We start from the raw sequence: 26,649 nt of genomic DNA, 5'->3' as shown, positions 1-26,649 counted from the left end.
CAGAAGAAGAAGCCACAGGTGAGTGACTGCGGCGACAAATGGGTGCGCGCTCCCGCCTCCGCCCGCGCACACAGCTGCGGGCGCGCGCTTTATGAACACAAGTTACCTCAGAAATTGGCGGGAACCCGCCTCTGAGGCGACTCCGGCTCTCGCCTTGGCTGGTGGTTGATGTCGGGCCGGGGACGAGCAGAAGAAAGAACGAGAGAGATAGAGAACAGGGCTCGTCTCCGGGTAACGTCGACGGGGACGCGCAGAGAGAGATTAAAAAAAAAAAAAAAAAAAAAAAAAAAGCTCGTCTCTGGGCAATGGCGGCGGTGGCGCGCTGCGCGAGCACGTCTCTCAGAGTGAGAGTGTGAAGGGGAGCTGAGAGAGAAGCGGCAGCAGGAGCTGTGGTGGGAGCTTAAAAAAAAATATATATATAGTGAAAAAGAGGAAGAAGGAGAAGAAGAGCAGCCCCCAGGACTGGAGCCCGCAGAGGGTAAGTGCAGCTCGGTACAATGATCCGTCCTGTGTGGTAGAAGCCGAGGTGGCATCTCCTCATACTCCAGAATCAGCCAGCGATACAGCAGACATCCTGCTGATGGACGGAGAAGTGCCGAATATGACAGGACCACCTCACAGCACCCACCTGCACGTCTGTATGAGGTGCAAGCCCCCCAGAAATGCCACCCAGCTGTTCTTAGTAATCCCCCAAACTACCTACTACCTGCAAAAGTAGCCTATGCCCCCCATCCGTGCCACATTGTGGCCCCCATTAATATGCAATGCCTCAATCTGAGCAGAGCCCCCAATACTAATCCAGTGACCCCCCAACCTTGTCCAATGCCATATTGTGCCCCCCATTAATATGCAATGCCTCAATCTGAGCAGAGCCCCCAATACTAATCCAGTGCCCCAACCATGCCAAATTGTGCCCCCATTAATATGCAATGCCTCTACCTGACCAGAGCCACCCATAAAAATCCAGTGCCCCCCAAAACTATGTCCAATGCCACATTGTGCCCCCCCGTTAACATGCAGTGCCTCAATCTGACCAGTGCCCGCAATACTAATCCAGTGACCCCCCAACCTTGTCCAATGCCACATTGTGCCCCCCATTAATATGCAATGCCTCAATCTGAGCAGAGCCCCCAATACTAATCCAGTGCCCCAACCATGCCACATTGTGCCACCATTAATATGCAATGCCTCTACCTGACCAGAGCCACCCATAAAAATCCAGTGCCCCCCAAAACTGTCCAATATCACATTGTGCCCCCCATTAATATGCAATGCCTCAATCTGAGCAGAGCCCCCAATACTAATCCAGTGCCCCAACCATGCCACATTGTGCCACCATTAATATGCAATGCCTCTACCTGACTAGAGCCACCCATAAAAATCCACTGCCCCCAAAACTATGTCCAATGCCACATTGTGCCCCCCCCGTTAACATGCAGTGCCTCAATCTGACCAGTGCCCGCAATACTAATCCAGTGACCCCCCCAACCTTGTCCAATGCCACATTGTGCCCCATTAACCCGTAAAGCCTCATTCTGACCAGAGCCCCCAATACAAATCCAGTGCCCCAAATCCTGCCCAATAAAAGTGTGCCCCCATTAACATGCAATGCGTCAATCTCACCAGAGCCCCCAATACTAATCCAGTGCCCCCCAAACCATGCCCAATGCAACATTGTGCCCCCCATTAATATTCAATGCCTCAATCTGAGCAGCGCCTCCAATACTAATCCAGTGCCTGCCATACCATGCCCAGTACCACATTGTGCCCCATTAACATGCAATGCCTCAATTTGAACATAGTCTTCAATAATAATACAGTGCCCTCAAATCTGAGCAGAGCTCCCATTGGATTAGTATCAGTGCCCCCCAAAACATGCCCAGTGACACATTGTGCCCCCAATAATATGCAATGCCTCAATCTGAGCAGAGCCCCAATACTAGTCCAGTGTTCCCAAGCATACCCAGTGCCACAGTGTGCCCCCCAATAATGTGCAATGCCTTAATCTGACCAGAGCCCCCAGTAGTAATCCAGTGCCTTCAACCATACCTAATGGCACATTGTGCCCCCATTGACATGCAATGCATCAATCTGAAAACGCACAGCCACTAATACTAATCTAGTGCCACAGTGTGCCCCTCCTACAATAATATGCAGTTCCTCAATCTGAGCAGAGCCCCCAATACTAATCCAGTGGCACATTGTGCTTCCTATATTATGCAATGCCTTAATCTGACTAGAGCCCCCAATGCTAATCCAATGCACCCCAAACCATGACAAATGTCACATTGTGCCTCCCAATTATGCAATGTTTCAATCTGACCAGTGCCCCAATACTAATCCAGTGCCCCACAACCATACCCAATACAACATTATGCCCCTAATAATATGCAATGCCTGCATATAACCAGTGCCTTCAAACCATAAGCCCCCAATAATTCCTCAATATAACTAGTGCCCTCAAACCGTACACCCCCAATAGATCCTCAATATAATCAGAGCCCCCAAACCATGCTGAATACAGCATTGTGCTCCACAATAATATGCAGTGCCTCAATATGGCTAATGCCCCCCAAACCGCTCCCAATGCCACACTGTGCCCCTCACTAACATTCAATTCCGCAATCTCACTAGTGCCACAATGCTAATCCAGTGTCCCCCAAACTATATCCCCCATTAACATTCATTGCTTCCCAACAATGTGTTCATGTGTTCCACTACCCCCAGTGCTATTCACTGTGTCCAATGATGCCCAGTACCACCAGTGCTGCCCATTGCTGACAAGTATCGCTCAGTGTTTGCATCTACTGCTCACTGCCCTTATTATTTCCCAGTAAGCCCTAAATTTTAATCTGATTTTCCTGTAATACCATTACATCCCCTCTTCCTTTGCCAGCCCGGTACCCCCGCTCTTCTTTGCTTTTGTGCATCGTCTCTCTAACCAGCTAATTAGTTTTCATCCAGATTTACAGCCAGCTCATCCACACTACATTTAGCTGCTGGCTGAATAATTACCAACCTGGTGCCTACTTCCATTGCTTTCGTTTCCCCCTTTTATCAACACAAGTTTAGCATTAACCCCCACAGAACCCCAATCAGTCCATTGTCGAGGGCTTGTGGTCTGCATGCTTCCTGCAGTTTAGCACTAAATGCCCACCTCGCTTTGTATACCAGCCCACATACATGCCTATTTAATTCTGTGCCCATAAAGCAGCGTTCTGGATGGACAATTATAATGCTATGCTTTCCTGTGAATGCCTTATACATATGGATTATGCCCCCCAGGATGTTATTACAGAAAGTCACTGCAACCTTTACTTTGTAATGTACATTTGCAGCTTAGGTCATTCCCTGTAATGGTTTAATATGCTGGATATTCAGATTCATGGGGGCAGCAATGTGTTAACAGCTTCCACACAGGTAGAGTAATACATTGTACATTGCATATCAATAGGGCTTTTTTGCAATCTCTCTTATATAGTAACCCTACAGCCCTTACTTTCATCATGTATTTTTCTCCCTCTGCTTCAATTGTTAAAAATTCCCACTATGCAGATCTATATTTGGTTTATAAGAGTTGTCTGCAAGCAAAGGAATGACCCTTTTAAATGCACAGTGTCCCCTATGGATAAAGGTTGCAACCCGTATTAGCTATAGCACAGCTATCCTCTAGGTAGTCATTATACCTGGCAGTGTGTAATTTCATTTGTTCAGGATTATTTGTGTTGTGTTCACCTTGCGCACCACCACCCCCTCCCCTCCTTGCCGTCCAACTCATTGATTGCTCTGATCAATACATCTTCATTACTTGCAATGATTCTCATGTAAGTTATTAAGATCCTACGATTGGAGTGTTGGGAGCAGCCTTTTGTTAGAGAATTCATCTGGACTCTGGAAGTTGGGAATTTATTTCTGCCTGTGGTTTAAGAGATACATTGTTTGTAGCGAATCCTTCCCAGTACTAAGAGATGATACAGAGTTGATTCTTTGACTTGAAGCAGTAACAAACCCTATACAAGGAGATTTTTGCTGCACACAAAAAATATTTTTGTGAAACTACAAGCTTTTGTGGCATCATGGAAAATAGAAAGTTGAATGTGACAGTTACCTCACAGGGTTAAACATATCTTCTGATATGCACAGAGACATGGTATCTGAAATCTGGTAACCAACCACAGCTAAAGTCGATAGAAATAATTGGAGCTCACCATGTGTACAGCGCAATGGTATGACAACATTTGTAATAAACAAGTAGGATATTCTGGCACCTCATCTGAGTCAATTGGTTCATGAAGCTGCCACCTGTGCAACAGGAGACATCAAGTCGTCATGTACCGTAGTCGAATTGTACACGTTTTTCCCAATTTGTGATGTGAGATTACTGCCTGGAACTGCAGCAATTCCATTCAAAGGGCCAGAAGATCCAATGACATCACCTTGTTGCAATCCACTGCGCTGGGTAGCCCGATCATTGTCTAATTTTTAATTCATAAGCATTTAGAATAACGTGATAATTCAGACAATTGATACCACGTATAAAGATATATCTAAGTGCATGTGAAATGTATTACAATAAGACCTATTGATCAGCTTAGTCCCTCTGGCTGTCGGAAGTGCTGAAAGGGTTAAAATAACTGACCAAAAATGGAGCCCTTTATGTAAGGAAATGTTAAGTGTCCCATCAGTCTAAGGATAGAAGGGTCTGAATGAAGAGATGTAGCATTATTCATAAGATGATCATTCTTTCCTCTATCTTCCCAGTGGTGGAAACACAAAATAGATGAGGTTTCAAGCCGCCTGCTGCAATAGTGCCTTCATTAATGATGAGGTCTTCGTTGTATATTAGTTATCCCGAGTTCAGAGCTGTTAAGTGAACTGTTCTGCATTAAAAAGACTTTATGGGAGGAGGAAGAGGTGTTGGAAAGTGCAAAGAGTGTTAACCATTGTATTATCTCAGATGTCTGATCTGTTCTTTGCAAGGATTTTAAACATGAAATAGATGGAAATACCCTGCTTTCCAAACCTGCAGAGAATGCATTTTTTCTACAATCTGGTCATTGCTTATAAATGGTGATTTTTTTTTTTTTTTTTAGGGCAAAGGCTTGCCAAATGATTAAACCATAGTAGGATGTGCAAGACAGATCACAATCGTTATTAAATTCATTGGATGCAAATAATATTTGTCTACCCCTGAACTGTGCTTTGAGCTTTTGCAATATTTCTTCCATCCTGTCAAGAATGTGCTGTCAAGGCCTTCAGCTCGTTAGTGTGAGCGTCTTTGTGTTCAAGCAGTTGCCAAACTGTTTAATGCATTAAGACTATGTATTGTTAAACTATCGGAGGCACATCTCATTATAATGAGACGAGTCGGTAATGCACATCTGTATTCGAGCAGCGACAAATATTGCGCATACTGCTTAGAATGCAACAATGAAAATAATTGCTGCTCTCAAGAATCAGCCTGTTGATTTGACAGGGAAGGAGGCATTTAACGTTCATCTTATCTGAATCTGCAGTGTAATGGCTTGTGAGGAGGGTGATCTCCTGAAGCTGAGTTTGGTGTGCTGAATCCAAGAAGTAACAATAGATTCATCCTTAATTGAATTCTTTCTTTCAAAAGGTTACTGGACAGCACAAGTTATGATGTATCAGTCTGGGTATCGATCATTTATAGAGCGTGTTTGTTAAGGGCTCATTTAAATAAATGTATAAAACATCTGTGTTGTCCGTCTGTATGCAAAACAGGTAGCATACAGAAAGTACAAGCACTAATGCAAGTCAATGTGCTAGTTTACATGAACCTTTTTAACATGCGGACTGTTGGCATGATTTGAATGATTGGGAATCTGAAGCCACAAAGTGACTGTAGCCTAAGGCCTTTTCCAGTTGTCAGTGATTTTTCTCAATACGCAAAAAAGCCGTACATATTTTAAAGCCCAACTGATGGGAGGTAATTCCACTCAGCCACCGAAAATAACAGGATAGAGTGGTGCAACAATGTCTTCTAATTTCTCAATGTCATGCTAGATGGAGCCATCTATTATTTATGTATCATTGTCACCAATGGGGAACCCAATCTAAATTCCCTATTAGTACATCTGTGGAATGTGGGAGGAAATCCAGGTAAACACAGGGAGAACATGCAAACTCCTTTCTGATGTTGGGATTGATGATGATGATGGGATTTGAACCCAAGACACCAGCACTGCAAACAACAGTGCTAGCCACTGAGCCACCGTGCTGCCCATCTCAATATACAAATGACTACTTGTCATTGATGGTTAAGTGAAAAGCACAGGTACTGTATGTTTGAGGATCCTGAACTTCTCAAGCTAAGCCTGCCTTTACATACAGTGTCTGCATCAGGGTGAAAATTGAGGCAGTCCTCTGCCACTCTGGTATTTTCTCTTCTTACTTGTACAGTCACTTATCCCCTTCACGATCTATGATGTACAGGTACATTATACTTCGTGTATCCCCTTTGATGAGCCTACATCTTTTCTGGCACATGACAGCAGATTTGATCGGCTGGCATGTGTCCTTAAGAGCTGCAGGTGGAATCGCGATCCACCCGCAGCTGTTAACATATTAAATGTTGCTGTCAATCTCTGACAGCGGCATTTAACAAGCGCACGCCGGAAGCGTGTCACTAATCCCGTCCATAGGAGTGGAGAACAGTGAATATTCATTCTCTTTAATATCGGGCACACGTGATTGCCTGATGCTAAGACTGCTTTCACACATCAGGTTTTTGCTGTCAGGCGCAATCCGGCGAATTTTGAAAAATACGCATCCGGCGAATGATGCCATCGGATCTGTTTTTTTCTCATAGACTTGTATTAGCACCGGATGTCCCCATGTTTCGTCCGTTTCGGCAAATATTTTCGGTCCGGTGGCCGAAGACAACGCACACTTTTTTTTGTCCGTCAAAAAAAACGGACAGCGACGGATCCGGTGCCATACGGAGTTTGCTAGAATGGAAGCCTATGGCGCCAGATCCATCAAATTACGGAATCCAGCAACGGATTCCATTTTTTAAACTGAGCATGTTCCAACTTTTTTAGAGTATGTTCAGTAGCGTTTTGCGGTCCTGGTCTTCCTCTCTCTCTCCAGAACCATACCCTTAGCATCCAATGGCATATCAGCTAGTTGGATCCGGTAAAAAAACGGATCCATCACATCAATTTTTCACAATTTGCAACGGATCCGTTTTTTAAAAAATTTGTCGGTTTCAGCCTGACGGCAAAAACCTGATGTGTGAAAGCAGCCTAAGGTTAACACTGTGCCAGCTATTAAAGATAAATAAATATTCATTGCTCCCCACTCCTATAATGCCTCCAACCTCTCGGTGCCAGCTTCAAGGCATAGAGGTGGGAGGGACTATGTGTGTGGAGCAGTGAACATTCATTTTCTTTTAACAGCAGGCACAGTGTTAGCTGCAGCAGCCGCTTCCTAAAACCAAAAACACATGGGCTACTTGCACAGTGAACAAGTCTGTAGAAACCTGTTCACACCACCAAGAAACTTGAAGACACAAAAGCGCACAGCGAGGTCAAAAATACTCTGTTGTAAAAAAGTCACAGTAAATAAGCAAGTGCTAGTCAAAAAATGAAAAACATATATAAGGTATTTAGTTAATACACTTTTTTGCAAAAAAATGTATATTAACCCCTCTGTGACCTTAGACGTACTATCCCGTCGAGGTGCCCTGGGCTTATCTGACCCTGGACGGGATAGTACGTCATAGCCGATCGGCCGCGCTCACGGGGGGAGCGCGCCGATCGCGGCCGGGTGTCAGCTGCTTATCGCAGCTGACATCCGGCACTATGTGCCAGGAGCGGTCACGGACCGCCCCCGGCACATTAACCCCTGGCACACCGCGATCAAAGATGATCGCGATGTGCCGGCGGTGCAGGGAAGCACCGCGCAGGGAGGGGGCTCCCTGCGGGCTTCCCTGAGACCCCCGGAGCAACGCGATGTGATCGCGTTGCTGCGAGGGTCTCACCTCCCTCCCTGCTCCCTCCAGCCCCGGATCCAAGATGGCCGCGGATCCGGGTCCTGCAGGGAGGGAGGTGGCTTCACAGAGCCTGCTCAGAGCAGGCACTGTGAAGCCTGCAGCGCTGCATGTCAGATCAGTGATCTGACAGAGTGCTGTGCAAACTGTCAGATCACTGATCTGTGATGTCCCCCCCTGGGACAAAGTAAAAAAGTAAAAAAAAAAATTTCCAAATGTGTAAAAAAAATAAAAAAAAATATTCCAAAATAATGAAAAAAAAAAAAAATATTATTCCCATAAATACATTTCTTCATCTAAATAAAAAAAAAAAACCAATAAAAGTACACATATTTAGTATCGCCGCGTCCGTAACGACCCGACCTATAAAACTGTCCCACTAGTTAACCCCTTCAGTAAACACCGTAAGAAAAAAAAAAAAAAAAAAACGAGGCAAAAAACAACGCTTTATTATCATACCGCCGAACAAAAAGTGGAATAACACGCGATCAAAAGGACAGATATAAATAACCATGGTACCGCTGAAAGCGTCATTGTCCCGCAAAAAAAGAGCCGCCATACATCATCATCAGCAAAAAAATAAAAAAGTTATAGTCCTGAGAATAAAGCGATGCAAAAATAATTATTTTTTCTGTAAAATAGTTTTTATCGTATAAAAGCACCAAACCATAAAAAAATGATATAAATGAGGTATCGCTGTAATCGTACTGACCCGAAGAATAAAACTGATTTATCAATTTTACCAAACGCGGAACGGTATAAACGCCTCCCCCAATAGAAATTCATGAATAGCTGGCTTTTGGTCATTCTTCCTCACAAAAAGCGGAATAAAAAGCGATAAAAAAATGTCACGTGCCCAAAAATGTTTTCAATAAAAACGTCAACTCGTCCCGCAAAAAACAAGACCTCACATGACTCTGTGGACCAAAATATGGAAAAATTATAGCTCTCAAAATGTGGTATTGCAAAAAATATTTTTTGCAATAAAAAGGGTCTTTCAGTGTGTGACGGCTGCCAATCATAAAAATCCGCTAAAAAACTCGCTATAAAAGTAAATCAAACCCCCCTTCATCACCCCCTTAGTTAGGGAAAAATAAAAAAAAATGTATTTATTTCCATTTTCCCATTAGGGCTAGGGTTAGGGCTAGGGCTAGGGTTAGGGCCAGGGTTAGGGCTAGGGCTAGGGTTAGGGTTAGGGCTAGGGTTAGGGTTAGGGTTAGGGCTAGGGCTAGGGTTAGGGTTAGGGCTAGGGTTAGGGCTAGGGTTAGGGCTAGGGCTAGGGTTAGGGCTAGGGTTAGGGCTAGGGTTAGGGCTAGGGTTAGGGCTAGGGTTAGGGTTAGGGCTAGGGCTAGGGTTAGGGCTAGGGTTAGGGCTAGGGTTAGGGCTAGGGTTAGGGTTAGGGCTAGGGTTAGGGCTAGGGTTAGGGCTAGGGTTAGGGCTAGGGTTAGGGTTACAGTTAGGGTTGGGGCTAAAGTTAGGGTTAGGGTTTAGATTACATTTACAGTTGGGAATAGGGTTGGGATTAGGGTTAGGGGTGTGTCAGGGTTAGAGGTGTGGTTAGGGTTACCGTTGGAATTAGGGTTAGGGGTGTGTTTAGATTAGGGTTTCAGTTATAATTGGGGGGTTTCCACTGTTTCGGCACATCAGGGGCTCTCCAAACACGACATGGCGTCCGATCTCAATTCCAGCCAATTCTGCGTTGAAAAAGTAAAACAGTGCTCCTTCCCTTCCGAGCTCTCCTGTGTGCCCAAACAGGGGTTTACCCCAACATATGGGGTATCAGCGTACTCAGGACAAATTGGACAACAACATTTAGGGTCCAATTTCTCCTGCTAACCTTGGAAAAATACAAAACTGGGGGCTAAAATATAATTTTTGTGGAAAAAAAAATATTTTTTATTTGCATGGCTCTGCGTTATAAACTGTAGTGAAATACTTGGGGGTTCAAAGCTCTCACAACACATCAAGATGAGTTCCTTAGGGGGTCTACTTTCCAAAATGGTGTCACTTGTGGGGGGTTTCTACTGTTTAGGTACATTAGGGGCTCTGCAAACGCAATGTGACGCCTGCAGACCATTCCATCTAAGTCTGCATTCCAAATGGCGCTCCTTCCCTTCCGAACCCTCCCATGCGCCCAAACGGTGGTTCCCCCCCACATATGGGGTATCAGCGTACTCAGGACAAATTGGACAACAACTTTTGGGGTCCAATTTCTCCTGTTACCCTAGGGAAAATACAAAACTGGGGGCTAAAAAATAATTTTTGTGGGAAAACAAAAAGATTTTTTATTTTCACGGCTCTGCGTTATAAACTGTAGTGAAACACTTGGGGGTTCAAAGTTCTCACAACACATCTAGATAAGTTCAATGAGGGGTCTAGTTTCCAATATGGGGTCACTTGTGGGGGGTTTCTACTGTTTAGGTACATTAGGGGCTCTGCAAACGCAATGTGACGCCTGCAGACCAATCCATCTAAGTCTGCATTCCAAATGATGCTCCTTCCCTTCCGAGCCCTCCCATGCGCCCAAACGGTGGTTCCCCCCCACATATCGGGTATCAGCGTACTCAGGACAAATTGGACAACAACATTTAGGGTATGTTCACACGTTCAGGATTTCCATCCTTTTTTTTTCCTGACTGTTTTTTAAAAAACTGCAGCTCTTGGCAGAAAACGCAGGTCCTTTTTTTGGTCCTTTTTTGGTCCGTTTTTGATGCGTTTTTTGATGCGTTTTTTGATGCGTTTTTTTGATGCAGTTTTCTAGCCAGAGTCTGTGTGTTTTCTAGGAATTTTTTTAGGGTTAAAATGGCTGAAAATACCCTAACCCTACCCCTAACCCTAACCCTACCCCTAACCCTAACCCTACCCCTAACCCTAACCCTACCCCTAACCCTACCCCTACCCCTACCCCTACCCCTATTCTAACCTTAGTGAAAAAAAAAAAAATAATTCTTTATTTTTTTTATTGTCCCTACCTATGGGGGTGACAAAGGGGGGGGGGTGTCATTTACTATTTTTTTTATTTTGATCACTGAGATAGGTTATATCTCAGTGATCAAAATGCACTTTGGAACGAATCTGCCGGCCGGCAGATTCGGCGGGCGCACTGCGCATGCGCCCGCCATTTTGCAAGATGGCGGCGCCCAGGGAGAAGACGGCCGGACGGACACCGGGACGCCGGGTGAGTATAAGGGGGGGAGATTAGGGCACGGGGGGGGCATCAGAGCACTGGGGGGGGGCATCGGAGCACGGGGGGGCGGGATCGGAACACGGGGGGGGGGGGCAGCCACACTCCGCCCACGCACTTCCGCCCGCTCCCCGCACTTCCTGCTGCAGCGGTTCTGCACATCAAACCGCAGTAAAACCCGCAGATATATTTTTGATCTGCGGGTTTTACTGCGGTTTGGACCTCACAATGGAGGTCTATGGGTGCAGAACCGCTGCGGCTCCGGAAAAAGAATTGACATGCTCCTTCTTTTTTCCGGGAGCTATTCAGCGCGTCTTTTTTTTTACAATTTCCGGACCATGTGCACAGTGTGTCCTGTTTTCCATAGGGTACAGTGTACTGTACCCTGCATGGAAAACAGCTGCGGAACCGCAGCGGCAAAACCGCCGCGGTTCCGCGGTAAAAAACGCACTGTGTGAACATGGCCTTAGGGTTCAATTTCTCCTGATAACCTTGGAAAAATACAAAACTGGGGGCTAAAAAATAATTTTTGTGGGAAAAAAATTTTGTTTTATTTTTATGGCTCTGCATTATAAACTTCTGTGAAGCCCTTGGTGGGTCAAAGTGCTCACCACACATCCAGATAAGTTCCTTAGGGGGTCTACTTTCCAAAATGGTGTCACTTGTGGGGGTTTCAATGTTTAGGCACATCAGTGGCTCTCCAAACGCAACATGGCGTCCCATCTCAATTCCTGTCAATTTTGCATTGAAAAGTCAAACGGCGCGCCTTCCTTTCCGAGCTCTCCCATGCGCCCAAACAGTGGTTTACTGCCACATATGGGGTATCAGCGTACTCGGGACAAATTGGACAACAACTTTTGAGGTCCAATTTCTTCTCTTACCCTTGGAAAAATAAAAAATTGGGGGCAAAAATATAATTTTTGTGAAAAAATATGATTTTTTATTTTTACGGTTCTGCATTATAAACTTCTGTGAAGCACTTGGTGGGTCAAAGTGCTCACCACACCTCTAGATAAGTTCCTTAGGGGGTCTACTTTCCAAAATGGTGTCACTTGTGGGGGGTTTCAATGTTTAGGCACATCAGTGGCTCTCCAAACGCAACATGGCGTCCCATCTCAATTCCTGTCAATTTTGCATTGAAAAGTCAAATAGCGCTCCTTCCCTTCCGAGCTCTCCCATGCGCCCAAACAGTGGTTTACTGCCACATATGGGGTATCAGCGTACTCAGGACAAATTGGACAACAACTTTTTGGGTCCAATTTCTCCTGTTACCCTTGGTAAAATAAAACAAATTGGAGCTGAAGTAAATTTTTTGTGTAAAAAAGTTAAATGTTCATTTTTATTTAAACATTCCAAAAATTCCTATTAAACACCTGAAGGGTTAATAAACTTCTTGAATGTGGTTTTGAGCACCTTGAGGGGTGCAGTTTTTAGAATGGTGTCACACTTGGGCATTTTCTATCATATAGACCCCTCAAAATGACTTCAAATGAGACGTGGTCCCTAAAAAAAAATGGTGTTGTAAAAATGAGAAATTGCTGGTCAACTTTTAACCCTTATAACTCCCTAACAAAAAAAAAAATTGGTTCCAAAATTATGCTGATGTAAAGGAGACATGTGGGAAATGTTACTAATTAAGTATTTTGTGTGACATATCTCTGTGATTTAATTGCATAAAAATTCAAAGTTTGAAAATTGCGAAATTTTCAAAATTTTCGCCAAATTTCCGTTTTTTTCACAAATAAACGCAGGTACTATCAAAGAAATTTTACCACTATCATGAAGTACAATATGTCACGAGAAAACAAGGTCAGAATCACCAGGATCCGTTGAAGCGTTTCGGAGTTATAACCTCATAAAGGGACAGTGGTCAGAATTGTAAAAATTGGCCTGGTCATTAACGTGCAAACCACCCTTGGGGGTAAAGGGGTTAAGCTGCTCCACCAATCGTCAAGGTATACCCATAATAGAGCAGTCTTTTCTAATGTATATAATCCCTATCCGATGTATTTAAAACCTTATCATCTGTATAGTACCTGTATAAGCAGGGTTCAGAGAGAAAATATCCATGTGGACATGCAGGATGGAACAGCTTACATGCAAATGACCCACAGAGGAGTGGTGGACTCCCCAGTCTTGTAGAAACAAGAGAACAATTATAGAACCAAAAACACATGGGCCTCCTGTGACTTGTTTCTCCGCCACTGCAGCTCCTCTCCCATCCTCAGCCACAGGGGACATATACGGTATATATATAAGGTACATCTGGACTATAAGACGCATCCCCCACACACTTTCCTCCAAAATTTTGGAGGCAAAAGATACGTCTTATAGTCCGAAAAATACAGTATATATACTGCTCAAAAAATTTGAGTGAACACTAAGGGTTATGCCTAACATTGCAGTTCTGATATGGTCAAAAAATGTGTACAGTTGACTGCTTTGGTAGTGCAGTTTTTAGACTTCATGACTTACATGTAACAAGGTCAATTTATTCATCATGGAACACCTGTGGTAATGACTTTGTCAAATTACATGCTATCAAAACCTGTATTTTCAACCTGTATATGCAAAAACTACATGCTGTCAACTGCTCACATTTTTTTACTGCATTCACCAAGCATCTCAGTATTACCCCAAATCAATTAAACTTAAAGAGATGTCACTCTGTCCAATAAGCATAAGGGGTTGTTAATCGATTTCAGCTCATTTGGTACAAATGAAAGTGGCAGCAAATGTAGTGGAGAGGCAAAAGCAATACAACTCCCAAAAAGGGAATGTTTTTGTTGTTGGAGGCCACATGCAATTAATGTCTCTTTACTTTCTCTTCTTGACTCATTGTTCTACCATTTTGTATTTTTCTAATGTCCTTTGCACTACTGGTAGCATGAAGACCTTTAGCCCATTTAGGTTGCACAGGTTGTGAATAAGGATGTTTGAGCCCTTCCTTCAGAGGATCCTTGACCCAATTTGGAATAGAGGATCCTTGACCCAATTTGGAATAAAAGAGGGTTATATAGCCAAAGATTTAAGTACCGGTATCTCTGATGTTGTATCAGATGATATTTTATTGACTGTGAACATGGGTGATTGCCTAAATTTTACAGACATGTTGTTTTAATCCTGGTATAGGTGAAGGAGGGGTGATGTTATGTCGTATAATGTGGGTGTACAACATTCTTTTCTTGGGGATGAAGTTATAGTATACGTATTCTAACTGCTGAAGCGTTTGATTGATAGTGATTGGTTCCTCAGTTAGTATAACCACACCCATTAGCAATGAAAATGGGGTATAAATAGCTCACAAAATAATTTTATCATACACCTGATAAAGGCCTACATGGCTGAAATGTGGTGTGGGGTTTTAATAAGTTTTTATTGTCTTTTACAAAATGTTGTGTTGCTGCACATAGCCAATAAAATATCATCTGATACAACATCAGAGATACTTGAATCTTTGGCTATATAACCCTCTTATTCCAAATTGGGTCAAGGATCTTCTGAAGGAAGCGCCCTGAAACATCCTTATTCACAATATCCACGTGGAGGGAATTTTTTTTCTGGGAGAGGAAAATTATCTCCATGTTATTACAGACAGACATCACACCAGTGGGTTAGGATCACCCTTGTTTGCAAACTTTTTCCAGCGTTGTGCCTCCTTGCACAACCATACCAGGTGAGCAAGATTTAAATTGTTCTTATCTCACCAAGTAATATTCACCCATCTACTGCGCTTAGATAGCGCTCTCCCTCTCTTTCACCTCATCCTCTTTTTCCCATGACCTCATTCACACAGATTGCACAGGTTGTACAACTCCTCCAGGATGGCACATCCATACGTACTATCGTAACTTTTTTTTTATCAACCAGCACAGTCTCACACATACAGCAGATACAGGATGACGGTTATTACATGAGAATCGGATAGGTCCAGAGAAGGAACTGGGACAAGTATCTGCCCTTTGTTTAAGGAGCAACATGAGGATAACTGCAGTAGCCCTACAAAATGACCTCCAGTGAGCTACTGGTGTGAGTCTAACCAAACTATCATCAACGGATTCAATGGCGGTGGAATGAGGACCTGACATCTTGTAGTGGAACCTGTGCTCATAGCTGAGCATAATTCAACTCGATTAGAATTCATGAGCGAGCACCATAATTTGCACACAGTTCTCTATACAAATTAGAGTAGATTCACACTGATCACATATGACGACTTTACAAATGTCATGCTGTTTGCAACATCATCCATCATGATTGGTTTTGGTAGTGTCATTTATTGGTTTTGGATGTAAATTATTGAAGGATCACACAACTGTCCACGTGATTGCCTATGCAACATTTTATTTGTCATTGACACACCTTATGCTGGTGCACTGGGCCATTTAGTTGCTACTTATAGAGGACAATGCCTAGTTTCTTGTAGCCGTAGTGTCTAGGCAGTTCCTGGATGACAAAGGCATTGATGCCATTAAAGGGAACCTGTCACCTGAATTTGGCGGGACTGGTTTTGGGTCATATGGGCGGAGTTTTCGGGTGTTTTATTGACCTTTTCCTTACCCGCTGGCTGCATGCTGGCCGCAATATTGGATTGAAGTTCATTCTCTGTCCTCCGTAGTACACGCCTGCGCAAGGCATTGCCTTGCGCAGGCGTGTACTACGAAGGACAGAGAATGAACTTCAATCCAATATTGCGGCCAGCATGCAGCCAGCGGGTAAGGAAAGGGTGAATAAAACACCCAAAAACTCCGCCCATATGACCCAAAACCAGTCCCGCCAAATTCAGGTGACAGGTTCCCTTTAACTGGCCCCCTCTTAGCCTAGATCTAAATCTAATGGAGAACCTTTGAGACAATATGTGTCAGTGTACCAGGTGGTGCTGCCAAGTAGCTCCACAAAATGTCCACAAGCTCACTGATATCCATGTCTGGGATCAAACACCATCCATGTCTCATGAGTAGCATGGCCAGACGTCTGGGGTGCATACTGAGTCACATTGCGAGATGCAGTAATTAAATTTGCACAAATTGGATCTGCATATGATTTTACATTTTTTTAAATATGTTTTTAGGAGGATTTGGAATCCAGCCCTCAATTAGTTATGTTTGTTTTATATTGACAATTGTTATATTTTGTTCTCAACAAATTTTTGTCAGAAAAGGTTTTAAACTCAAATATTTTATTCAAAGTGATCGGATATGTACGGTAAGTGTAAATATATACTTTTTGCATTGGCCAACTATATATGAAAGCGCACCAGACTGCTTTCCTATACAGTAAAAAAGGTATCCTGCTACCTACATGCCAGGTGCACGGGGAAAAAAGGCACTGTTTTAGCATCTATCAAGCCTGTATGGATTTATAGACATGTCAAATTTACACAGCACATGCTGTGCACAAACGTTCTTTTCACCAATCAGGTGTGTACATGTAATTTTTAATACCTGGACTCATTATCTAAAAGAATATACTTTTTGACGTATTACGGTGTATATATGGTACTTTTTTTACACATAGTTGCTAAAAGTGAATTGACCTGTATTAATTTGTATGAACTTTTGCAGTGAGTAAATCTGCCATATAATTTTATTTTACCTATTTTTTATCTTTAATTTGCTGTATGAAAGTTATTGATTCCAGTGGTGGCAGTATTGCTCTTTCTGCAGATTTTTCTTTATTCTGTGTCGACATGCAGGGTTTCTATTTGTGCTGTTTAGATTTACTGTAGCAATGACAATTTGGGGATTCTGCTCTCTTCCTATCCCAGCTCATTCCCTGTAGGAATATACCCACCATGTATCACCTTGCAATGTTTTAATGTTTAACCCCTTACCGGCATCGGACGTACTATACCGTCCGATGCCGGCTCCCCTGCTTTGATGCAGGGCTCCGCGGTGAGCCCGCACCAAAGCCGGGACATGTCAGCTGTTTTGAACAGCTGACATGTGCCCGTAATAGGCGCGGGCAGAATCGCGATCTGCCCGCACCTATTAACTAGTTAAATGCCGCTGTCAAACGCAGACAGCGGCATTTAACTACCGCTTCCGGCCGGGCGGCCGGAAATGACGTCATCGCCGACCCCCGTCACATGATCGGGGGTCGGCGATGCTTGTATATTGTAACCATAGAGGTCCTTGAGACCTCTATGGTTACTGATTGCCCGTCGCTGTGAGCGCCACCCTGTGGTCGGCGCTCACAGCACACGTGCAATTCTGCTACATAGCAGCGATCAGCAGATCGCTGCTATGTAGCAGAGCCGATCGGGTTGTGCCTGCTTCTAGCCTCTCATGAAGGCTATTGAAGCATGGCAAAAGTTAAAAAAAAAAGTTTAAAAAAATGTGAAAAAAATAAAAAAAACATAAGTTTAAATCACCCCCCTTTCGCCCCAATCAAAATAAATCAATAAAAAAAATATCAAATGTACGCATATTTGGTATCGCCGCGCTCAGAATCGCCCGATCTATCAAATAAAAAAAAGTATTAACCTGATCGCTAAACAGCGTAGCGGGAAAAAAACTCGAAACGCCAGAATTACGTTTTTTTGGTCGCCGCGACATTGCATTAAAATGCAATAACGGGCGATCAAAAGAACGTATCTGCACCGAAATGCTATCATTAAAAACGTCATCTCGGCACGCAAAAAATAAGCCCTCAACCGACCCCAGAGCACGAAAAATGGAGACGCTACGAGTATCGGAAAATGGCGCAATTTTTTTTTTTTTTAGCAAAGTTTGGAATTTTTTTTCACCACTTAGATAAAAAATAACCTAGTCATGTTTGGTGTCTATGAACTCGTACTGACCTGGAGAATCATAATGGCAGGTCAGTTTTAGCATTTATTGAACCTAGCAAAAAAGCCAAACAAAAAACCAATGTGGGATTGCACTTTTTTTGCAATTTCACCGCACTTGGAATTTTTTTCCCGTTTTCTAGTACACGACATGCTAAAACCAATGATGTCGTTCAAAAGTACAACTCGTCCCGCAAAAAATAAGCCCTCACATGGCCAAATTGACGGAAAAATGAAAAAGTTATGGCTCTGGGAAGGAGGGGAGTGAAAAACGAACACGGAAAAAATGAAAAATCCCCCAGTCATGAAGGGGTTAATATTCATCAAATTGGGATCTGTTGTGTCTTGTATAGTTTTCACTTATTTTTTTCAATTTAACTTGTCTGATATGAGGATTACAAAAGACATGGTTCATCCATGTGTACTTTTGTCTGATAAAAAGTGCATTCAGAGATGCATTTGTAATTCTCATACCTGCTCTTAAAACCTAACATGTTGATCCAAAGGAAGGCAAGAAAACCCATGAGGCTAATGCTAATTGTTCTGACTCCACATATGGCAATCAGACTAGTTCCCTGGATCAACATCCCATCACAGAATCTAGTACTCATAACCTGCAATATATTTTTCAAGAAAGGCATCCAGGCCCAAATGTTGTGAGGTGCTGTAAATACATATTTGGATCGTACTGCAAGATATAAAGAGTAAAGATATAAGAGTAAACATTGTTTTTTTGTTGTTTTTTTCCTACAAATTATTATTATTATTTATTTATATAGCACCATTAATTCCATGGTGCTGTACATGAGACGGGGTTACATCAAAATTCAAATATCACTTACAGTAAACAAACTAACAATGACAGACTGGTACAGAGGGGAGAGGACCCTGCCCTTGCGGGCTTACATTCTGCAGGATTATTGGGAAGGAGACAGTAGGTTGAGGGTTGCAGTAGCTCCTATGGTGTTGAGGTGGTCATGTGGTCATTACAGGTTGTAAGCTTCTTTGAAGAGATGGGTTTTCAGGTTTCTTTTGAAGGATCCAAATGTGGTGGATAACCGGACATGTTGGGGCACAGAATTCCAGAGGATGGGGGATATTCTGGAGAAGTCTTCGAGACGATTGGGTGAGGAGCGAATAAGCGTGGAGGAGAGAAGGAGGTCTTGGGAGGACCGGAGATTACGTGAGGGAAGATATTGAGAGATTAGTTTGGAAATATACGGAGGAGAAAGGTTATGGATGGCTTTGTAGGTCAGTGTTAGTAGGTTAAACTGGATACGCTGGAAAATTGGGAGCCAGTGAAGGGATTTGCAAAGAGGGGAAGCAGGAGTGTAGCGAGGAGAGAGATTAATTAGTTGGGCAGCAGAGTTAAGGATGGACTGGAGGGGTACGAGAGTGTTAGAAGGTAGGCCACAGAGGAGGATGTTGCAGTAGTCGAGGCGGGAGATGATTAGGGCATGCACAAGCATTTTGATAGAGTGAGGGTTGTAGAAAGGACGGATTCTGGAAATTTTTGAGCTGAGGCGACAGATTGTACACGTGACAAAGAAATAAACATTGTAATATTTCTTATGAGAGACTTCGGCTTTGTTCTCCTCCTAGACTGATATTTAATACTAAATAATAAAAATCACCTGTTAAATCTGTCTTAGGGTGAATAAAGATATCCCAATTACTGAGAGTTGATGCTCATGAAGTTCTATGAAGAACTGTAACTAATGTTTCAGGAAAATTTGCAGGATGTCTGTCTGCCTCTAGCTCCTCCCCTCATAGAATCTAATAAGCACCAACTATCATCTCTTCGTTTACTAATGGGAAAATCTGTCTTCACAGACTTTACCCATGAATTGAAAGAGAAATATAAATCCAAAAGGAGAAAGACAATTTCTCTGATAAAATATTTTACAAAGTTGCTTATTTCACTCGTATTATTTGTTTATGAAATAAAAATTAGCATGATGGTTATTTCTCTAAGAAATTATAGAGGGTTGTATGACAGGAGGGTTGTAAACTGTAAAATTATGTTCAAAATTGAATTGAACTGGGTTGAATTTAAGTGTGTTTATAGTCCAGAGGAGGTATTTACCATAGAAATTTTCCAGTAGTCTGGCAGTTAAATAACATTTCATGTAGCACATTATAGACATTAAGGAACATTTATCTAGTGTCACCAAAGTGTTGATTGAATGAATATTGCAAGAAAAAAAATTAAGTGATGACATGAAGGCTTGTCGTTCAGCACAAACTATTCATACAGTTATAATTGAAAACGTTTCAGTAAGGACGGTTTCACATGTCCTGATATTTCCGGTACTGGAAAAAAATTGTCAAGGTGATCTTCTGTGAAGACACTGAGCTTGAACTTCGGTGATCTCATCACTGGCTTTTTCCCACTGTTCTGAGGTTACCACAGTTCAGCCCTTCATGGAATGCAGTCTCATTGACTGGAGGTAACCTCAATGATGTCACCAGATTGAAAATTATTAATCCCCAGACATGGATTACGGTGTGAGACAGAACAACTGAGAGGTGAGGGATATTGTTGTTTTTTTTTATTTTTTGCTTTATTACAGGAGACGAGGACTTCAGTGGAATTAGGCGTTAGGTGAGTATAACTGTGTTTGTTATTTTTAAATAAAAATGGAAAACTGTGTTTTGTTTTATTTCTAATAAAGAACTTTATTCTGGCTGTGTCTTTATTTATCATATAGTTATAGGATTAGTAATGGAGAGGTGTCTTTTAGACACCTCCATTACTAATCCTTGGGCTTGATGTCACCCGGCAATAGGTGAACCCCACTTGTCACAGCTACACAGGGCAAGTGGGAAGAGCCAGCTAAGCGCCAGAATTGGCACATCTCATAGATGCACTTTTATGGGCAGCTGTGGGCTGCTATTTTTAGGCTGGGGGGCCTATATCAATGGCCCCTTACCAGCCTGAGAATACCAGCTGTCAGCTATAGCAAGGCTGGTTGTCAAAAATGGAGGAGACACCACACCATTTTTTAAATTATTTAAATAATTAAAAAAACAGCGTGGGGACTCCTCTATTCTTGAAACCAGCCTTGCTGAAGCTAACAGCTGAGGGTTGCAGCCTCCAGCTGTAAGTTTTTTGCCTGGCTGGTTATAGAAAATAGAGGGGAACCCATGCTGGGTTTTACATTTATTTATTTATTGCGCAAGCGACGGATGAGTACTCCCATCAGCCGCTCCTGCTGTCACTGTTATTAGCGGCAGCAGGTGTAGGCTGATAGGAGTAATAGTCCCATCAGCCTTCGCCTTTTGTCATTGTGATCACCTGAATACAACTCTCATCATTCACCTTTGCTTGCGTTGATTGCCGGCAGAGCAGGGGAGAATGATGAGAGTCGTCTTCAGCACCCAGCGCCGGGGAACAGCGTTTACTATAGCACTGCTTCTCAGGCACCGGTGCATGTCACACAGATGACATCTATGTGTGTTCTCCAGTGCATGTGTGTAGGACGTTTTGCCGTCTGTGGTGATGGTAAAGAACAGACATGTCAGCGCCTTTTGCCCGGTCCATGAAAACACGCTGACATGTGCACAGACCCATTCACTTGAATGGGTCTACGTGCGTCAGTGTCTCCAGTATGTGTGAAAACTCACCACACGTACCGGAGACACAGATATGTGAAAGAGCCCTAAGTAAAGGTACCTTCACACTGAGCAACTTTCCAACGAGAACGACAGTGATCCGTGACGTTGCAGCGTCCTGGATAGCGATCTTATTGTGTTTGACACGCAGCAGCGATCAGGATCCTGCTGTGACATCGCTGGTCGGAGCCAGAAGTCCGGAACTTTATTTGGTCGTCAGGTCGGCGTGATTCGTCATGTTTGACAGCAAAAGCAACGATGCTTGCAATGGTTTTTCATGGAGCGAACAACCAGCGAGAACGATAAGTACGTCACTGGATTGCTCCTGCATCGCTCAGCTGTTGCCGATGTTTGACGTCTCCTAGCGACCTAAACAGCGACGCTACAGCGAACGGCTCATTGTCAATATCGCTGCAGCGTCGCTAAATGTGACGGTACCTTAAGTATTCTTAAATGCTCATTGTACTTTCAGATAATGAGGCTGATTTAACAAGCTACATAGTCCATAATTCCAGCTGAATTTGCACAAAAATTGTCTTTTGTGTCTTGCACAACATTTATTAAGCGTTTTTCAACATATCCAGCAAGGTGATGTGATTTATCCTAAAAATACATGGCATAAATTCCAAAGCTATGGACTTATATTACTCTGTGATTTGATGTACTTAGTGAACCAAAGTAAGCAAACTAGGAGAATGTGTAGACATATACTAGACAGTTAAAAGGTGCACCAAATTTGGAGCATTTTACGACTGTCTCTGAGTTTGTACAGTTTAAAAATTAGAGAAAATTAATAATCTAGTGCAAATGTGATCTCGTTTGGGAGATATTGGGTCTGATTCATCAAAAAGTTTATGTCAGAAAACTGTCGTAAAACATATTGAAAAGTCGCAAAATGTTAGTGCAACCTTTTCACTCCAGATGTGGTCAGGTTCGCTAAAGTAGGTGGAGTATGGATGGGGTGTGATTTGGTCAATCCATTAAACGTTACGACGTAACTTGCCCCAGAAATGTTGAAATGTTAGTTACTCTAGTCCTTGACTAGAGTAGCATTTCTGGCAAGGCGTTCACCACTGAGAGGATTCACCAAATTAATTACCGCAAGTGCCATGCATCTCTTAATGAATTTGGCACACCATACTCCCCTACATTAAGACTGTCGTGTACAACGTCAGTCTTATTCAATCGCCCCCATAGTGCTAAAAGCACCATCTGCAAGTCACTTGTTTAAAAGTTTTGTCTTGTTATTGAAAACCATCACTCCAAAATGCTAGTTCTCTTCCTTCAGTCTAACTTTCTTTCCACTGACAGGTGTCGAGAATACTTGCAAAAAGAAACTTATAGTGCACTTTAACACTTGAGTAAAAGGGAATACTTTGTTATAGATCAATTAAAAACATAGTGCACACATGCTGTTACTCTAAGAAGTTGACTTCTTTACTGATTCGTTTCAAACACTCCAGTTCTTACTTATGGCAGGAGGAAGAATAAAAGTACTTCATGCCATAGCATAGCAAAAACCAGTGTTTTAAATGTGATGACCACACTCCTTATGGTCACAGCCTTGTTAGCACCATGTTTTTAATGGACTAATAATAAAGTATGCACTTTTATTAAAGTCCACTATAAGTTTCTTTTTGACAGCATATTGTACCTGTAGGCCAACAGGAGACTCTTCACTCAAAGAGAATAATAGTGACTATTGATATGAGGTCAGACTGAATTTTTGTTTTTATACTATATATGCAGGCTTGGTCTGGCCCACTGGAGAACCGAAGAGTCCCCTCTGGTGGTCTCTGTCCAAGACTGGACCACAACCCTCTTATATGGAACTTTTCAGCCTTTTCCCACATATCATGCTTCAAACATAAAGATATTGGTGAATAATCAAGTGGAACACAATTGTGAAGTTGAACGAAATGTATTGGTTATTTTACATTTTTGTGAAAATTCAAAAACTGAAAAATGGGGTACAATATTATTCGGCCCCTTCCTTTACTTTCAGTGCAGCAAACTCACTACAGAAGTTCATTGTGGATCTCTGAATGATCCAATGTTGTCCTAAATGCCTAATGATGGTAAATATAATCCACCTGTGCATAATCAAGTCTTTGTATAAATTCACCTGCTCTGTGATAGTCTCAGGGTTCTGTTTGAAGCACAGAGAGCATCATGAAGACCAAGGAACACAACAAGCAGGTCCGTGATACTGTTGTGGAGAAGTTTAAAGCCAGACTTGGATACAAAATGATTTCCAAAACTTTAAACATCCCAAGGAGCACTGTGCAAGCGATCATATTGAAATGGAAGGAGTATCATTCCACTGCAAATCTACCAAGACCCGGCCGTCCCTGTAAACTTTCATCTCAAACAAGGAGAAGACTGATCAGAGATGCAGCCAAGAGGCCCATGATCACACTGGATGAACTGCAGAGATCTACAGCTAAGGTGGGACAGTCTTCTTCATAGGACAACAATCAGTCATGAACTGCACAAATCTGGCCTCTATGGAAGAGTGGCAAGAAGAAAGCCATTTCTCAAAGATATCCATAAAAAGTGTTGTTTAAAGATGGCAACAAGCCACCTGGGAGACTGTTATGATCCGGTGACCTAGGAACTGCATGCGAACTTTCACTGGAGAAAGAGGCCACTGTACTGACCCCAATCCTGAACTTAACACCGCAACTAGAAGTAGCCGTGGAGTGTACCTAACACACCTAGACACCTCGTCACAGCCGGAGAACTAAATACCCCTAAAGATGGAAATAGGAATACTATCTTGCCTCAGAGAAAATCCCCAAAGAATAGACAGCCCCCCACAAATATTGGTGGTGAGTCGGAGAGGAAAAAACATACACAGGCAGAAAAACAGGATTAGCACAGGAGGCCACTCTAGCTAGATAGGACAGCAGGGCCGGCGTCAGCACCCGGCACAGCGGGCAAATGCCGGGGCCCTGGGGAGAGGGGGGGGCCCACTCATGCTGTCATAGATACAGCTGGGAGAGCAGAGCAGGAGATAACATGCTCTCTCCCCCCACAAAGTCACGCTGGCTGCGTTCTCTTAACCCCTATGTGCCAGCTCTGACACAAGCATCTTCTCACTCAGTCAGTGCAGCCAGGCAGGCACACATAGGGGTTAACAGAAGGCAGCCAGTGTGACATTGTGGGCGGAGAGAGCACTTCTCTGCTCTCCCCCCTGGGTGGCTGCAGACAGTGCTGAAGTTTATCAGGCAGATTCCAGAGGAGCTCCGTCTTACTAGTGCCTGAGGTATCCAGCAGTGGTTGCAGTTGTGGCTCAGTCTGCTGCTGTCTTTCTCCACTGCCTAAAAATGTGGGTGATGTCTGGAGGAGCAGCTGGTGGGGTGCAGCCTGTAGCCGCCCAGCTCACCCAGAATACATGCATGCTGCACCAAACCTGCACCAGTGGGGTAGGAAGAAGCTTAACCCCTTCCCATCTGTATGAAGGTTATTGCTGAACCTTAAAGATAACAATCCGACCCGCATAAATGGGGTTAACCAGATGCCAGGAGGAAGGGGAGCTGCTGCCATGGATAAAACTGAGCTGTGGGCTGTACATTGGGGCCCCGTGGCCCCAGGCTGGTGACTGGAGGGACTCTGCCCAGTGCTGGCATGTGGGTGATTTCTGCTCTGGAGTCTCAGCTTCGCTCCTCCAGGTCACACTGTGCAGTCACAGCAACATTGGTTGTCTCTGTCCAGGTCCCAGCAGCTGCCACTGCTTCCACCAAGGACATGACATCACTTAACCCTTCCCCTGCAGCCACCGGCAACAAATCCACATTATTCCTTGATTAAATCAGGTTCCAACCCAATAGAGGAGCAGACATTTCCTGCTGCCATTAGGGTCCGGGAGGGGGTGACATTGGCTGCCCTGCTACTCTGTAGTGGGGGGTGACAAGTGTAACATGGGGTAACGATGAAGGAGAAATGCACAGGATAATAGTGAGAGCGACAGAGGGCAGTGTATGGTATGGAGCAGTCAGGGGGTGGGCTGCAGGATCCCCCCCCCCCCCCCCCCGTACTGTACATGACTGCTCGGGACAGGGAGGCGTTCAATGAGCTTCTAATGACAGGGCACTAATTGGGTCATTAGGGTTTGTGGAAAGGATTCAGCATCAGGTCCCTCATTAATGCCCGAGCCGCCTGTTACTTTGTAGCACAGATCTGTTGGGGCCGCAAAACCAAACAACGTTGTTTATGTAGAAAAGTCTTTGTTTCATAGAAAAACTCAAAACAGAAAAGCACCTCTCCTGTATATATACACTACACAGCACCTTTCCTCCTGTATATATACACTGCAGAATTTACAATAGCTGTCACTCATGTAAGAAGTGAAATCTGGCATTGTACTATACATTTCTCTGCCGTATCTGTGCATCATAAATCGGGGTATGTGTTAAAGGGGGGGGGCCCACTGAGACTCTTTCGTCCGGGGCCCTCGAAAACCTGGAGCCGGCCCTGTAGGACAGGATAGGACAGAGTTCTGTGCAGTCAGTAAAAAACCCTTCAAAACATCCACAGCAGAATATACCAAAACTTCCTACATCTACTTAAAGATGCAGAAGCGTATATCTGCAACTCCAGTGAATCCTACAATCAGAGCAGGAATAAAACTGAAACAAGCACACCGGCAGTGTGCCACAGAAACAAAAACCAAACACTTATCTTTGCTGAAATTGGCAGCGAGCAGGAGAAGCCAGAAAGTGAACCAACACTTCACAAGAAACATTGCTAACTGGCAGGGACCAAAGAGTCCAGCAAAGCTAAATACCCCAGTCAGCCTTGCAATTAGCTGATTCACCTGTCCAATCCTGCAGTCCAGGCACAACTGCATTACCATCTACAACCACAGGAGGGAGCCCAAAAGCAGAATTCACAACAGGAGACACACCAAACATGTGGAAGAAGGTGCTCTGTTCAGATGAAACCAAAATCGAACTTTTTGGCAACAATGCCAAGCGATATGTTTGGCATAAAGGCAACACAGCTCATCACCCGGAACAGACCATCCCCACTGTCAAACATAGT

General features: G+C 43.5%; 1 protein-coding gene across 1 annotated transcript in view; it reads left to right on the top strand.

Annotated features, from left to right (window-relative positions):
- Nucleotides 1-321: 321 nt before the first annotated feature.
- Nucleotides 322-26,649, top strand: part of PTPRF (protein tyrosine phosphatase receptor type F) — a 1,072,658-nt gene continuing 1,046,330 nt past the window's right edge. The window contains exon 1 of the mRNA XM_069738054.1: nt 322-478. The gene's annotated coding sequence lies outside the window, so the exon portion shown is untranslated. The remainder of the gene's footprint in view (nt 479-26,649) is intronic.

Source organism: Ranitomeya imitator, chromosome 8, assembly GCF_032444005.1.
Source record: "Ranitomeya imitator isolate aRanImi1 chromosome 8, aRanImi1.pri, whole genome shotgun sequence".
NCBI classification, from domain to species: Eukaryota; Metazoa; Chordata; class Amphibia; order Anura; family Dendrobatidae; genus Ranitomeya; species Ranitomeya imitator.
The sequence above is the reverse complement of the archived record's forward strand: the minus strand, read 5'-3'. Positions and strand labels throughout refer to the sequence as shown.